At 29.4% G+C, this 17,749-nt stretch overlaps 2 long non-coding RNA genes across 4 annotated transcripts; both read left to right on the plus strand.

Annotated features, from left to right (window-relative positions):
* The first annotated feature begins 635 nt into the window (after positions 1–635).
* LOC107926910 (uncharacterized) lies at positions 636–3,488 on the plus strand. 3 transcript variants are annotated; one of them, XR_001692340.2, is made up of 5 exons: positions 636–792; positions 949–974; positions 1,064–1,134; positions 2,737–2,812; positions 2,904–3,488. It is a non-coding gene; the product is annotated as an uncharacterized lncRNA (long non-coding RNA). The 3 variants fall into 3 exon arrangements; XR_001692338.2 differs by lacking the exon at positions 949–974 and having other exon boundaries at positions 639–792; XR_001692339.2 differs by having other exon boundaries at positions 644–974.
* An 8,850-nt stretch (positions 3,489–12,338) lies between these two features.
* On the plus strand, positions 12,339–14,127 carry LOC107926926 (uncharacterized). The gene is made up of 2 exons (XR_001692344.2): positions 12,339–12,935; positions 13,543–14,127. It is a non-coding gene; the product is annotated as an uncharacterized lncRNA (long non-coding RNA).
* The last annotated feature ends 3,622 nt before the right edge of the window (positions 14,128–17,749 follow it).

The following is a 17,749-nucleotide window of genomic DNA, read 5'->3' on the forward strand; positions in this document are numbered from 1 at the left end:
ATAATGTTAGATTTTATATGAAAATCCTTTCGGGAAAAAATAACGGGCAGAAGAGAAAAAAATTCACTAATGTTGAAAATTGAATAATGTAAGAGGAGTTTCGACTATATCTATTTAAAGGTTGAAAAACCTTATTCTAATCAATATCAAATAGAAGAAGCGTAGTTCTATATTGATTCTACTTGTGCAATCAATGTCAAATAAAAGAAGAGTAATTCTAGATGGATTCTACTTGTGTAGCCTGGTCCGTACCATGGTGCACCCTCAGTGCGAGGAACTATTATGCTACGGCCTTAAGCCCACCACAGATCTCCTAGTTTTACCACTGTATTATTTCTTTAACAGGAATTTGTGTCACACAACTCTAACATCATGGACTCTTCTACTTGCATGTCTACCCCAAATAGAGTGTTTGGGGCTACTTAAATTATGGGTTTTTCAAGTCGGACCCTGAATCAAGTTATTTTTATTACAATTATATAACATCCTTAGATAAGCTATGGAATTATGAACTAACACTAGGGCCATGTTTGGTTCAATGTAAAGGTGTCTAGCTATTACAACTCTATTCCGTGGGCCTACCATAAACAACTGTTTGGTTCAAGGGGATGCCTTATTACGAGCTTATTCCATTACGGGCCTATGCAATGAAATTGCCTAATTTCTATTATGTTTCCTCACCACTGATTACTGAATCGGTGCTTAAGGAGACTATCACCACAAAAACGCTCCCTACTTTGCCCTCTCCCACTGTCTCACCTTAAAAGACAGTCACCTTCATCGCAACGTTAGGTAAAACATTTTCTTCCTCCGTTCCTTCCATTTTCCTCTCTTCCAATTTTTTTGCACTCTTTTTCTGTATTCTTTTTCTTTTCTCAATAGAGTTTTTCTTTTCCTCTCTTCCTTTTCTTTTGCTTGATCTATAAAATTCCATCGACTGTTGGAAAGAGCAAGAGAGGAAAATTAAACCAAAGGTTCTAATTCTTAATTTTATTTGAAAAATCATTTAAATCTCGGTTTTGTTTTCTTATCTACTAATTATTTTGATCGATTTTTGTTTTAGATAAAATGATTATTAGCAATAAAGGACGACAATGAAGAACTGTGAAAGAGTCGCTAGCTTAGCTTTAGCAGGTTTACTTTTCTTGTTCTTTTTGATTGATTATTAGTTCATTTTAGTTTATTATTTAAATTTGTTTTTGTTTTGAACCTTTTTTTGGACAATTTATATTCAATTTCGTTATTCAGATGTTGAATTTAGTTGAATAGAAGATTTGGTTAGTTACTTAGCTATAGTTTCTGGGTTTTATTGGCAAAAAAAAGAAGAGACTAAAGGGATAGAAGAGATTTGGGTTGAAATTTGATTTTCTTTTAACCCTATATCTAGAATGTGTAATTTTAGGTAGAAATGTGATAGCTTTGTTGTTTGATGGTATGAATTATCAATGCTTTCTTTATAAAATGATGGATTATATTGTAAAATTTAGAGTAATTACATTTAATCCTAAATAATTATTGATTTCAAGGAAAAAAAACTTAAAAGGAATGTAAATTTAGTCTTGGGTTAGTTGTTGCTTTTTTTTTTAGTCCTTCCAATGACCAGCACTCCATTGAAAAACATGGCTTTACTTTAAAATATGAAAAATATCCCGAGATAGAAAGAACTTGATAATATTTCTCATAATAGTGTCATTTACAATGTTTATATTAGCGTAGAAGGAAAAATGACAAGTTTTTGCTCATTTTATAGCTCTTTGGAGGAATTTTGAGCGTGTGCATTGCTTGAGTTTACATAAGAAAGGCCAAAGAGATGATTTGATTCATTTGCATATACTAGTGTCTTCATATGAGAAACAAAATATTGTTTATCTCTCTGTTCAAGAGAAAACCAAGTTCTATAAATTAGCATTAGAATGTTTAGGTATCGTTTGCAGTTGTGTCATTAAGTTCATAACTAACCTCTGGAATTAGTGCTTCCTGAAATCTTTGACGTGCAAATCTTATATGAATTCATAGAAAACCAAAATACTCATTTTTGCATAGCTCATAATGAAACTCAATAGTAATTTTAGAGTTTCACATCTCCACGATCACTTCAGAAGTTTTAAGGGTTGCTATTTTTTCGAATGTGTTAATTGCTCCTTTCATTGGTAAGACTTTCTAATTTCCTAAATAATATCTTGGGTATATTGCTAGTTCTTTTTACTTTTTCCTTTTGAGTTCCCTGGTCCACTAATGATTTTTCCTTTGAGTTTCCATTATGGAAGGTTTCATGTTGAATTATTTTGTCTTTATATTTCACTTCCTTGACATAATATATATTTACATTAGGCAAATTCAGCGCTTGTTTCTTTGTCATTGATTTTGTTTTTATTTTTAGTTCTATTCTAAAACTTGTATAAATCAATATGACATTTGTCCTAAATTTCTTCTTGATTTACTATCTAATATTTTAATTTAGATAATTATTATGCTCTATATTTCTATATAGCTTAGATCATTAGCTCTTCCATTCACGGCAATGGAATAGACTTTATTTTCTGCATTTTTTTGCATAAGTTTTCCTTATATTTTTGTATAGAAAAAATATAATTTTTAGTCCATAGGCATTTTGGTTTATTTCTGATCACATATTACTTGTATTCTCTTTCTATATTCTACATTTTTCATAACATATAATCACATTTCCTTTCCCTTTTTGCTTGCACTAATAAGGATTCTTCGCTTGTCTTCCAGACCAAAATGGCCTTCTTCTTTATTTGTTTCATTTGATGGATTGATTACAGCAATGGCCTACCACTTGCCTCGTGTTGTATGTATCATATTTAAATTATTGGATCCAATTGATATTTATCTTGTTGCCTTAAAGATTGTTGTCTTCACTGATATCATTAATTTATCAGGTCATGAGGGACAAGTCAGGTAACATATGTATAGTTTGGTAAGACTTGAGAAGGCCTAAATGTGCTAGAAAAACTGTCAAAAAAAGTAGCTAGAATATTTGGAGTCCTAAGAATTTAGATATAAAGAAAGCTTGTTCTATTCAGGGATCAGTTAGAGAGGAACTCACCTTTTCCACTACTTTTGCTCCCTTCAAAAGTTGTCATGCCTCTACTATTGACATCACATATTTCTGTTATCAGATGAAGATTGATGTTCAATTCAGTGAGTGCATTCTATTGGCGTCAATGGTATAATATGAGTATGTATTTGTTGAGTTGGACATTGCCAATCAAGTATTGCAACTCTAAGGGTTTTTGCTGTTAATCTGGGGATATATGTGGTGTGAGAGGGCAAAAAGGGGGTTTTGCTGTTAATATAGGACATTGTTTTGAATGTTATTTTGCTTCTCCTTTTGCTAAAGGGTTAAAGTTTAAACATAATTTACTGATTAGTTGAGTTAAGTTGGTTTATGTGTCTTGCTTTTGGCTTGTGGATATTAGTCCATCAGACTTAAATAATCATTGAGAAGCTTAATTTTAGTATTAGAATTTTCTTTTCCTTATTGTATCCAATACATATTATCTTACATCTCCATCCAACATATTTATATAACTAGCTGCAAATTGCTCATGGTTGTAATTTTTAATCTTTTATGCATCTTTTCAATGTTGAATTGATTGCTCTGTTAAAAGTTATGTGAATCCCTTTTGCTCTTAGAACTTTTGACTGAGAATGTTACATACATTTCAAACAGACTTCTTTTGCAAAACCTCAAGACTCTGCTACTAGAGCCAACAGTAGATCACAAGCATCTAATGTTAGAATTTTAAATAATATCTAATATAGAATTAGAACTCTAAACTAGGATCAATCATGTCTAATCATCAAGAACAAAACTAGATGCGGAAGCGTACCTGAATCTATGAATTTCTTGAAGTTTTACCCGATCTTGGGGATTTGATTTTTCAAATTAGCACACAAGAAATTCAGAAAATATCTACTCTCTCTTTCCTAATGATGGGATGTTAGAAAAGATATCTTGTATGTAATTTGGGGACCATAGCACTAATATTTATAACATTGGCATATTAATTCTAATCAAATTCTAATTAGCCCATCACTAATTAGAATTTGATTAGAACTCAATTACTAGAGTATCTACACATATTTGACCCATACTTTATTTAATAATTAAAGCCGAATAAAATTTTAACCAAATTAGATCACTTTTAATTTGCGCTAACCTATTATAATAGTAAATAATAACATGTAATTACCCTTATTATATATGTGATGTCTATATGTTCCAACAATCTCCTACTTGGACCACATATATATACTAATTACTCTATAATTACATGTCATTAAATAACATTATGAGCTCAAAATTTTATTATCATATCCAAAAGGTATTCCGAACAATCCCGTCCATTAATTATGTTAACATAGAACCAAGGCGACTTTCGTTACCTATATCGTAACTAAATCCATCCATGATCACGTATATTAACACAACCAAATGACATAGATCAAGTATGGACGTGTAGCATGGAAATTACATGTAATATGATCTAAACATGTTTATTTCCAACTGGTCTTCCTTAGTAAGATCAAACCTTACCAAAATCAGAGTGTAAATAAACCAAATAAACTTTATTTCTGCAGAAAATAAACTTATTATCTTTAAACTGAAATAACTGAAAATGAGTCTATAACATAAAAGCGTTTAAAAATACAAACTCCCAATAAAACCAAATATCCTTTAAATGGCATTACACTCATATGAGCAATGTGCTCTTATAAAACCTTAGGTGTAGTTTCTTAGTAAGCGGATCCGCAATCATAGAGTTTGTCTTAATATGCTTTATAAGCAGCTAACCACTCTGAACTTTTACTTTAACAACCAGGAACTTAAAGTCTATGTGTTTTGAGTTTAATGTGCTCCTGTTGCTATTGGAATAAAAGATTGCAATTTGTTTTCACAATTTTCACCTTAGTGACAAAATCTTGTATCCATATTCCATCAAAATCGGAGTTCATATACATGATGATCTCTAACTAATTAGATCTTCGATATGTGAGCCTATAATCTTTTATTCTCTAAAAATACCTTATAACCTTTTTGGATGCTATCCAATGGTCCAAACTAGGGTTGCTTAAAATATCTGCCTAACATCCCAATAATATACACAATATTCCAATGTATACAAACCTGAATGTACATTAGATTTTCCATTGCTAAAATGTAAAAAATCTTATGCATTTTTGTAATCTCAAAATCATTCTTAAGGCATTAATTGAGGCTATACTCATTATTGACAAGCAGTATGCCATTAACATATAAAACCAAATATAGAACCTTACTCCCACTAAACTTATGGTATATAGGATTATCAACAAAATTTATCACTAAATCAAATGAGATAATCATTTGGTAAATTTGTAATATTATTGACGAGAAGTCTACTTAAGCACATAGATGAAGTTCTTTAATCTGCAAATCATTAACTTTGCATTATCAGACACAAAGTTTTTTAATTGCACCATATAAATGTATGATCAATGTTACCATTGAGAAACCATTAACTTAATATTCATCTGATGTAACTTAATGTCAAAATATTCCACTAAAACCATTATAACCCTTTCCCTAGTGGACATTTTTAATAACATTCATTCTTGAGGTTGTTGAGTTTGTTTTTCTGGAACAATTATCTTATCTTGAATAGGGAGTTGTTTAACATTGTCTTATTGAGGTTCTAGATTCACTTCTTAATCAATGATAGGTATGAGAACCTAAACATCATCAAAAGTGATAGTAGGAACTGAGTTAAAATTCAATTCCTCCTTAAAAATAATGTCTCTAACCTTATTTCTCCTTCCAAACTCAACATCCTAAAAGAATGTTGCAATTCTCGTCTAAAAAATATTCCTAATTGTGGGATCATAAAATTCATAGCCCTTAGATCGCTCAGTATTTCCTTGACCCTTATACTTTATAGACATCAAAGAAGTTAGAAATGATGTCATTTTAATTTTATCGTTTTTAGCAAAACATTTCTCAATTTCGTCAAGGAAACCTTGGACTGAGTAATCTTTTCAGATTCTATACCCCTAAAGGATTCTAAAATGTTGTGCTTCATGATCATTAGACTCATACAATTTGAACCGATCCCACCTCTCAAAATCTCTCTTAACATAAGGGGTGTTTTCTGCAGTGAGAGGTGCAGGTTGTTCTTCCCTTAGTGTAAGGTCTATGTCCATGCAGCCAAGCACTATAAGTAAGTGTCTTTTTCATTCCTTAAAATTAGTCCCATTAAGCATGGGTATAGAATTTATATTAGCAGATATTGTGGCAGTAGAATATGAATTGGCTGAATATAGAACAAAAAATAAATAAAAAGCTCACATCAATATTCATAAGTAAACAATAAATTCAGGATAATGGCTAATCCCATCTCAAGATACCAAACACAACATTAATATCAAGTCTTTAGACATTAATATTAACAGTAAACGGTACTCTTATTGTAGTAATCAAACATTGACAATAAACTATGTCAAACAATGAATTAATCTTTGGACTAACTTATTGCTCACATAAAACACCTTATAATTGTCACACATTTATCATCACAGATGTCGTTGTAATCCTGCCAAATATTAACTTACCTTTGGGTCAATTAATAAACGCATGAATCACAAAAACATATAATCATCTTAATATTTCAAATAAACTAATCTACACAAAAGAGGTCACTTTGACGACATTTTGTTTCAACTAATTTATGTAAAATATTAAACATCCTTAATTAAAAGCCAAAATCTAAATTTATTTGTTTCAAAATATTTACCTTAATTTCATTTTTCAATCAAATCAAAAGATAATAATATATATTTATATATTTATCCCAAAACAACATACAGTGAGGTTGGCAAATATAATAATAGCTGAATAAATCAAAATAACCTCACATAAGACTTTAAATTTAAACTAAAATAATTTGAATAAAGGAAAGCCTCACATCAAGATATCGGGCACTCCATTAATATTTCATCTTTGGACAAAATATTAACTTTTAAGTGATATGTTGGTGGAGTAATCAAACATTGATAATAAGAACATGTTGAATAATAAATCTTCCTTTGGGCCAATTTATTACTCACATGTAAAACCAAATAACCGTCACATGTTTATCACCATCGTTGCACATGTAATATTATTAACCTTCATTTGGGCAATCAATATTAACATAACTTAAGTTATATGCACACAAACTTTTATATTTTAAAATAAAATAATTTATACAAAAAAATTACTTTGGTAACTTTTTGCTTCAATTAAGTTATTTTAAAATATATATAAACATACCAATATTAAAATTTAAATTTCCCCAAAAGTCAAATGTAAAAAACTATTTTTTTATTACTTTATAGACTCTGAAATAATCTAAAGTAAGGTTGTCTTAATAATGTAATAAAAAACCAAAAACCTTAATTTTTTGACTATTTCTTTCTTTCTTTCTTTTTTTGTTCTTAATTTTTTGACTATTTCTTTCTTTCTTTCTTTTTTTGTTCCAAAATCATATATATCAAAACCAAACAGAAATAACGTAGTGGTTCAAAGCCAAATAACTAACAAGTACATGTATTCATAATTTTGGCATGGATAAAAATACCAAAGCAATTCATGCATATACATGTATTCATAATCAAATAGAAAAACTTACGCTGAATCATATACATGTATTCATAATCAAATAGAAAAACTTACGCTGAATTTACCATGTAAATCCAAAGTTGTATTATGATTAAATAGATATTCACATAAATACTTGAAAAATATTTTCAAGCCAATAAATCTTAAAAAAACAAAATCATAATAGTTGGCGTATCCCACAATTCATACATCATCATAATTTAACCAAATATTTGGAACCATAAGATGCCAAAACCTAAGATTATATAACTAAATTTAAAACCAAAATATTTAAATATGTATATAGTTGACATGAATTTGCACTAAAGCACCCATAAAACTGAATATATAACCATAACAAATAATAATAATAATAATAATAATAATAATAATAACTTCAATGATATCCATCAAAACTTAATTTCACCAATTAAACTATAAAAGATATCTTATTGAATAATGGTTATAAACACCTGTTCACACAAACTATAATCATGCATTAATCCTCAAAATCATTGATATGCATATAATATATATACACCACAAATATAAAAATAATACTGGTTTGCTTTACATATTTCATGTAAACTCAAATTTATATTCATGACTAAAGACATTATCATAAAACTTCTTTATACGCACAAATACTAAAAAAAATCCATAACTACAAAATATAAAAAGAATCCCAAATTATATAAAAGTTTTTATATACGCAACTACCTATGAAAATTCATAGCCACCATATTTAAAAAAATAATCCCAAATATTTTAATTTTAGTCAGATTCCATAAAGACTAAAACTTACATAAAATAATTATAAAAGAAACGAAAAGTAATCATTCATATATATGAATTGAATGATAAAAGATGATGATTCCATATATATTCAACTACAAACAGAAAATTTAAAACAAATAGTGCAAAAAAAAAACATCTTACCAACATTCATTTATTCGAGTATCAAGTGAATTAACTTTCAAAATCAATTATACAACCCAATTGGAATTCTTCAATTGAAAAAAAGTTGTAAGTCTGTAATTTTAATTTAATAATGACTTTAACCAAAATTTATAAAATAATTGTGTGAAAAGAAGAGAAAGAAATCTCACAAATCAATTTTTATCAATTGATTATAAATAAATGAATAAACCTTCATCTTTCGAATAGCATATGCAAATATTAAACTAGATTATATTTATAAAACCTTAAAACTTTATTTAAAGAATCAAAACCCAAAAATTTATCAAGAATCTCAAAGATTCAATATAATATATAATTAAAATATCAAATCCATAAAACTAAAAAAAACGAATCAATCCAAAATTAATAAAGAATCAATTCATTCTCAATGATTCAACATGACAAAACTATGATACCACTTGCTAGAATTTTAAATAATATCTAATATAAAATTAGAACTGTAAACCGGGATCTATCATGTCTAATCATCAAGAATAAATCAAGAACAAAACTAGATGTGGAAGCGTACCTAAATCCATGAATTTCTTGAAGTTTACCCGATCTTAGGGATTTAATCTTCCAAATTAGCACACAAGAAATTCAGAGAATTTAATCTTCCAAATTAGCACATAAGAAATTTAGAGAATATCTACTCTCTCTTTCCTAATGATGGGATAACCCTAATATTTATAACCTTGGCATAGTAATTCTAATCAAATTCTAATTAGCCTATCATTAATTAGAATTTGATTAGAACTCAACTACTAGAGTATCTACACATATTTGACCCATACTTTATTTAATAACTAAAGCCCAATAAAATTTTAACCAAATTAGATTGTCGAAACCATTTTTTTTATTTCTTCAATTTAAAAATGATGGATCGACTTTTTGGAAAGCGAAAATGGGGGTAATCGACTTTTGAAAAACAAATGCATGGAGTCACCACCGATATTTTGTTTTGGTGTGATCGGATCACCTAAAAATGAGATTAGTTTAACAAAACATTTTTGGTTTATTAAAACAATGATTTTGGTCTACGAACTTTTGAGAAAACGGGTTCGGGAGTCGGTTACGCATGAGGAAGGATTAGCACCCTCACTACGCCCAAAATTGGTACCGAATCGATTAAATACTGTCCTTATGTCTAAAATTAAAAAGTTTTTTTTTTGAAATGTGGTTTTTTAATAAAAGTTGAATAACCCGAGTTGATCGCCAAAACTTTCTTGTTTCGACGTCCGAAAGTTTATAATTCAAGAATCACAAAAGGATGCCCAACTATTTAGTCCAACGAAAAATCGAGACCCAGCACAGTAGGGTACGATTCCTCGAATTTCCAAACATTGACCATTGCCTTACCTTAGAAAATACGTGTGAAATTCCGAAGAGATGTTCGATTATTTTGGACAAATGAAAAAGCCCAACCCAACACGATAGGGCTCGATTCTCAAATCGCCAAACATTGAACATCATCTTCGTTTTAAAGTATTTTTAATAAACATGAGTGAGAATATAAATGACTGTTCAATTGTTTCGAGCAAGCGAGAGATCACAATCCAACACAATAGGGCATGATTCTCGAATTGTCAAACGCCAAATATTTCTTTCGTTTTAAAGAATTTTTAAAAGGCATGAGTAAAATCTTGAAGGGACATTCGATTATTTTGAGCAAACGCGAAATTGCAACCCAACGCGTTAGGGCACTATTCCACGAATTGCCAAATATCGAATCTCGTCTTCAATTTAAAGAATTTTTAAATGGATACTTATAAAACCAGCTTAAAAGTATCAATTTGACTTGAGATAAAAAAACGGAGTCGGCCTTAAGAATTTGTATTTTATAAAACCACATTTCAAAAATCAAATGGAAAATGACGAATGAGGTAATACGTACATACGAGACATAATGCTTAACGAACTAAAATTTAAGTATAACTAACCTAAAACATATAATCCAATCACAAGCATGCATGGGATACTAATTGACATAACAATATCAAAACACAATTATAATGACAACGTATCGTGCAAAACGAAATAAAACAATACATGAAAGTACACCACAATGATATATAAAACCTAATATGATATGATCCATAGTACCCAACTAGCTTGAAATAATAAACACACAATGTATAATACATGAATGGATGAATTTAGAAAATTAAAGATATATACTTGTTTGTTAAAATATGTGAAGTGAAATGGATTTTTGATCGAGCAATATATCAAACATTAAAACATATTGGTTTAAAAATGACAATATATACATATAGAAAATTTCGAAATTGCGTACGAAATATGAAAGGATTGTAAAAATGTATAGAAAATGTAATTTTAGACACATAATAGATTTACAATACATGTACATAAGTAACTTTAAAAAAAACAATTATGTGTAAAAACATAGAAATACCTACAAGCTTAAATTAATTTTATAACAAATTATAAAATGGACGCAAACGTTTTAAAGATGACGTATATATTCAAAGTTGACAAATGTATATACACACAAAAATGGTATTTAAATGTGAGACTTAAAATCAAAACAATATATAATAAAATATGTTCTAAAAGAAAAACTTATATACACAAAATAATATATATAAATAAATTTGAGAGAATTTGTAAAATAAATTGGCATGGGACTAAATATGCACATAAGATTAAATTAATTTTATTACAAGTTATAGACTAAAAAAAACACACTCATATATACAAAGTATTTTTTTATTATAAAATGTCTATTTAAAGATGACCATATACATATAATAAAAGGGGAAATGATTTAAGTAATATATACACCATGGAAGGTTTTCAAATAACAAAAAGGTATGATGAAATATATGTTATATACATAAGGTTTTAAAGTATATATGAAAATAGATTGAAAAGAAATCATACATGTAAAGTAACATAGAATTAATATTACATATATAATAAAACTAATTTTACCATGAACTGCATATGCATAATAATATATAAGAATATTTAAATGAAGTATTATACAAAATTTAAAACAATATGATGAAAACTTTACAATAAAGATTTTATATAAAAAGGGGTAATTATCACGATAACTAAAAAACATGTATACACAAAATAGATTTAAAAGACATATGTACATGGAAATCTATTGTAAAAAAAACGATCATGAAATTAATAATATATACATATATTGTTAATCTAAAAATTATATACACACCCTTTTATTAAAAATATTTAAATAAGAGGCTATATTAAAACATAAACATAATATCGAGAAATACTCAAAAATAATAATTTTTAAAATTACAAAGATGAAGTTTCTAAAAATAATTTCATATATATATAAAGAGAAGATTTAATAAATCATAAAGCAAAAAGTATTTTAAATAAAAAAATCTATTAAAGTAATAAGTGTATCGATATATATACATATAAATTTAAAAGAGAGTACATGCAAATTTATATAGAAATGATAATGTGTATAGGTTTAATATTATATAAACCAAATATGTATACTAATATAAGCAAGCAGAAAAAATAATTTTATGTAAAATATATATATACAAAACATATTATTGTAGCAAAAATTTATGCTAAAATACATGGTTAGAATACAAAAGAAAACATTATACAAATGAAGTAACATTAGCCTTACTATAATATATATGTATATGATAATGTATAAAAAGAAATTGCATAAAATAATGTACAGAACATGAAAATATAACTACTCCAAAATGAGTAATCAAATGACGTATGATGGTGAACATAGATTAAAGAAGTATGAAATGAAGAAAAAGGAAACTAATTGAAATCAAATTAAAAATAATAAGAATAATTTAGGAATGAAATAGTTTATGAGGCCAATATATGATGCACACGATCGTATGAGGACTAGAATTGGGAATATTCCAGAGCCTAAAACGCAGCAGTACACCGTGGGCTAAAATGTAAGAACATACAAATATTAGGGAACATTTAAAAAATAAACAAAGCACAAATAGAAGCCGATTGAAAATTGGCGCGAAAGAGGAGGACCAAATGCGACATTAACCCATTTGAAACAAAAGAATGCAGATCCAATGTTTTGGATTGGGTCAACACGCGTGGGTGCCCTCCTTTAAACTCCATCATTTCCAAGTCTGATGCTAAAGTTTAATTCCCATTCATTTCCTTTTCAAAACTCAGCAACCTTTCATTTTTATTTTTAAAAATAGAAGCTTTAACCCCTTCCCCTAGTGTTTGATTCAACATGCAGCTGCCTAAACCATCATTTATTTGATGGCTGACTGTGCACCAATGGCGATCGAACCTTGTCAACGGAGGACACGCCCACGGAGATCAAGTAAGCGCACTCCTTCTCCCTTTTTTCTTCTTTTTTTTTAAAGGAAAAACTTAAAATCTTATGCTATTCTACCAAAAAACAAAGCAAAATCTGATGAAAATAAAAATAATAATAAAGAAAACAATCCTAGCCCGAATCTCTATGTTTCCGAGATGTGTGGGCTTTCATCGGTGTTGTTTCAAAACACGCTTTTCGTTTTCTATGATAAAAAATCACAAGCAGATCGAAAATGAAGGAGAAAAAAAAAGCGAAATCACCTTTCAATGACTTTTTTAATTTCTTTTTTGCTATTCAGTATGTGTGTATTCTGTCTCTTTTTTTTTCTAAAGAAAAATCCTCAGAGAGATTACACTTTTTTATCCCTTTTCTTGTTTCTATTTTTCTCCCCAAAAAAATCTATCTTCCCCTTTTACAATATTCATGTTTTTGTACCCAAAAAAATTCGGGATTTCAGGCTTTATAGCCGAAATACCATGGATTTGCTATTATCTATTTCCTTGTTCTCTTGCTTCTTTTTTGCCCCTTTTTGTTTTTTCTTCTTTGTTTCTTTGTGTTTTGTCTGCTACTGTTTGCATTTTTGTTTTGGTTCTCTATTGTTGTTTTGCAGGTGATGGGACGATGGGATGGGGTTAGGTGGTGGCAGCAGGTACAAAGGCTGAACATAGGGCTAGGTTTTTTTCTTTTTCTGATTTTGTTTGGGCTAGGGTTAGTTTGGTTTAGGTTGAAATTGGGCCGGGCAATTTGGGCCTTCTACATAGATTACTTTTAATTTGGGCTAACCTATCATGATAGTAAATAATAACATGTAATTACCCTTATTATATATGTGATGTCCATATTTTCCAACATCTAATGCTCCCAAAACTGTTTCCAGAAGTTTAAATTCATCACTGAAGCTTCTAATGAGCAATTGTTCTTTTTTTATTCTTTAATAGCTTTCACAGTGGCATGTGCATTTGAGTGTTTAAGGTTGGAGTAATGACTGGATTGGAGTAATAGAGATAAAGATGGGGTTTGATCTTCAGAAAGTGCGAGCCATGAGACTGAGAATAGGGTTTTTATGTTCTAATGAACCTTTTGTTTATTTGTTTGTGATCTATTATTTTGGGAAATTTTTCATTTGTTAGAAGAAATGAAGAGAAACCAAATTGTGGACCTTTTGGGGTTATATCATTTGGTATAATTTGTTTAATCCTTTCCTTTAAAGCAATCATTAATGCAAAGCTTTCTCATTAACATCACCTTTTCTGATTCTATAATGTAGATAAACAAACATTTTTGTGTTTGTTTCTTTTAGTTGAAAAAAGAAAAATAAAAAGATGGTGTTTTTCTTTTAGATGCTTTGTGAATTTTTCTTTTTCTTTTAATAAAAATTTCGTGTTTAATACAATTAATTAATTTTAGATTATGACACAGGTAAATTTTTTTATATAAAAATTATGTGAATAACAAATGAAACTTTAGTTAAAATCATAAAATTTAGATAACTTGAGAAGTAATGGATTCAAATAATAGTGTACTATTTTAAAATGTAGTAAATAAAATATTTTAAATATTGTTTAATATAATTAAATATAAAAATAATTATATTAAGAATGTTATTAAATTATATGTAATAATAATTATATTAAAATATGATTAAATTATATTTAATAATAATCTTATTAAAATTTAATAACAATAATCATATCTAAAAAAAATTCTACTAAGGGTATTATAGTCATTTTAGTTTTTTTCTTTATGCTACTACATATGTATTCCATTCAACCAAACATAATAATACTATTATAGTTCTATTCCATTACATTCAATCAAACAATTGAATTACTGATTACAGCTCTATACCGTTACAGCCCTATTCCATTACAGTGAATTAAACGTGCCCTAATACCCATAAGATTTAGATAAGGGGAAAAACAAAGTCACATATAAAAGCTATTTATGGATCACATATAATATTAAATAAAAGAAGATGAAATTGCAGTTTCATGACAAGAAGATTTTTAGCACATAAAAAATTGGAATTCTTAGGTATCAAGTTAGCTAATCTCTAGAACCTAATTGTCAAATGACAACCAAATAAGCAAAGGTAAATATATTTACGCTTCACAACATGAAAATGGTTGGAAAGGGCAACTAAAACAAACATTGCGAGTTGAAAAACGTTAAACACCAACGGTAAATTTAATATTAGCATTATATATAAAAGAGAGAAGGGATTATTATTCATATGCTGAACCATAAAATTAGATTTTCCAGAATATGGATTCTTGATAGACATAAAAACTTTCCACGACACAATTGATTGTGTCGCCAAAGTACCTACAGAATGCCTTCGTTGTCATGTTTGGAGTAATATAAATTACATATTCAATGCAAAAGAAACAGACCAGAGTGCTTTTAATTTTGGACAAAACAACTTGGGGGTTCGACCCCACCTACAAAATGGCTATACAGAAAAGCTACCCCATTGAATGCCAATCCAAGGACTATCCACCAACCAAATGAGATGTCTCACTCTCCATTTTGTAAAATTTATTAAACTGGTTTTGAGATTTTGGCCTCAGCTATGCACCTAGGTGTAGGATAAGGTAGGCCCTTAATCTTCCAGGCCTTAACCTATATGGGGTGCTAACCTACTATATATAAAATTATATAATTTTAAAAGTCTTTAACAAAAACTTGTACCTGCTGATTGCAACGATCTGGAGAACCATATATAGCCTTAAGATGCTCTTCCTTTGTTTTCTTCTTTGATCTCCAGAAAACTTTAATCTCTTCCTTAGTAAGAGATGGATTTATTTTAAGTACAAGTGAAAGATTTTTCAAGTGATCAGAGATTAAACAACAAGGGGTTAAGTAAAAAAAGAAAAGAAAATGCGCATGCCATGGAAACACTGAGGCTAGTAACAACATCTAGGATAAACATTGAACCAAACCCGTAAGTGAAAGAAACAAGATTAGTAGATCTCAACAATAGCAACATGGAAAAAAAGCAAGAAATTTATCTCATAAATTTCCAAAGCTTACATGCCACAGGATGGTCAAAAAGCTTCATGATCTGAAGAAGACAAGGTACGTACGAGCATTTTGTTAAAAAACTGAAACCATGATGGTAAAATTTCAGAATCAGGCCCTGCAAAAAAAGAAGAAGACATTAATCATATATAAATCAAAGCAGCAAGGTCAAGTTTTAATAAAATCACAAAAGAAGGGCATGCAATGATATCAAACAATAGTATAAGAAAAAAAATAATTAGGCCATCTAAAATGGTTTTTTCATATAATTTTCTCTGACTTTTGTTCATCATAAAAGTTTCGAATATTTCTCATTCCTGTTCCATTTACATCCTTTCCGAACTTACGTTGTTACTTTTCGGATCCTGAAAACAGAGAATGTTGAATTTGTAGTAGCTCCTCCATATGAGGCTGATGCACAACAAGCATATTTGGCCACCCTTTGTTTTAAATGTTTTTTTTTTGTTGAAACAATATATTACTACTTCCATCTAAATTAAGTTAATTTCAATGTATTATATAAACACAATTACCCAATTAAATGATCAAATTTTCATAAATTAAAGATTCAATTAATATTTATTGACATCATGAATCTAAATTTATTCAAAGTAAAGTTTAATTTAATTTATTTCTAATTATTAGGTTTTAAAATAGTAATTATTGTTTTCTGTAATAACAAATGAATTTATATTGTAATATATAAAAAAACAAATTTATTTTTTCATAACAATACTATAAGAAAAAAATGATTACTTATAGTAGACAATATTACGAAGTAATATACCATTCTAAAATAAAATTAAAAAGTATTTTGTGGCGTTTTTGTATGGACTGCCACTAAAAGTGTAGCAATTAGCGGCATTTAAGAAGAAAACATTGCAAAAGGAATAGCCCATATTTGGCAATTAGGTTTTAGTGGCGCTTCTGAAGACAATCATCAGTACTTTATTCATATGGGCTATACTACCCCTAACCCGTAATCGATGTCGGAACATGGTTACGAAGCATTACCGGACTTATAAATCAATCAATCACACATTTCGTATACATTTATCATTCATATAAAAAAACCATTTAAATACATTTACATAGTCCCTAATACGAGCCCTCGAGGCCCCAAATAGACATTAGAAGTGGTCTAGGACTAAACCGAGTTCTCTACGAATTTTTAAGAAAACATGAAAAGTTTTTTAAAGTGCAGGGGTCACACGCCCATGTGGACAGGGGACACGCCCGTGTGGCTATGGGACACACCCGTGCTTCAGGCCGTGTTCAACCCCATGTAACTCTCTACTTGGGTCACACGGCTAGACCACACGCCCGTGTGCCAGGTCCTGTACCCTTTGAAAAGGCCTCACACGCCCGTGTGCCTAGGCCGTGTGGTAGGCCGTGTAAAAACTGGAGGGTATACTAACTTGTACCACACGGCCAAGCCACACGCCCGTGTGCTAGGCCGTGTGAAGCTACTGACTTGATTTCAAAAGAAGCATTAGTGGACACACGGCTGTGTCACTTGGCCGTTTGTCACACACGCCTAAGCCACACGCCCGTGTCTCTGCCCGTGTGGACAAAAATAGGCTATTTTCCAAGGCATATTCCTCACCCACAATGGTACCAACCTATACACATCAATTGGCATACAACTATGGCATAAATAGGTACTTAAAACCAACCAATATCAAGTTTATAACATGAACATTTACACCACAACATGATATAACCAAAACAACATAAGACATATAGGCCACATTAGCCAAAACACCTATACACGCCATTTAACCCAAAATGTAAAG

This window comes from Gossypium hirsutum, chromosome A08 (assembly GCF_007990345.1).
Source record: "Gossypium hirsutum isolate 1008001.06 chromosome A08, Gossypium_hirsutum_v2.1, whole genome shotgun sequence".
Classification (NCBI taxonomy): domain Eukaryota; kingdom Viridiplantae; phylum Streptophyta; class Magnoliopsida; order Malvales; family Malvaceae; genus Gossypium; species Gossypium hirsutum.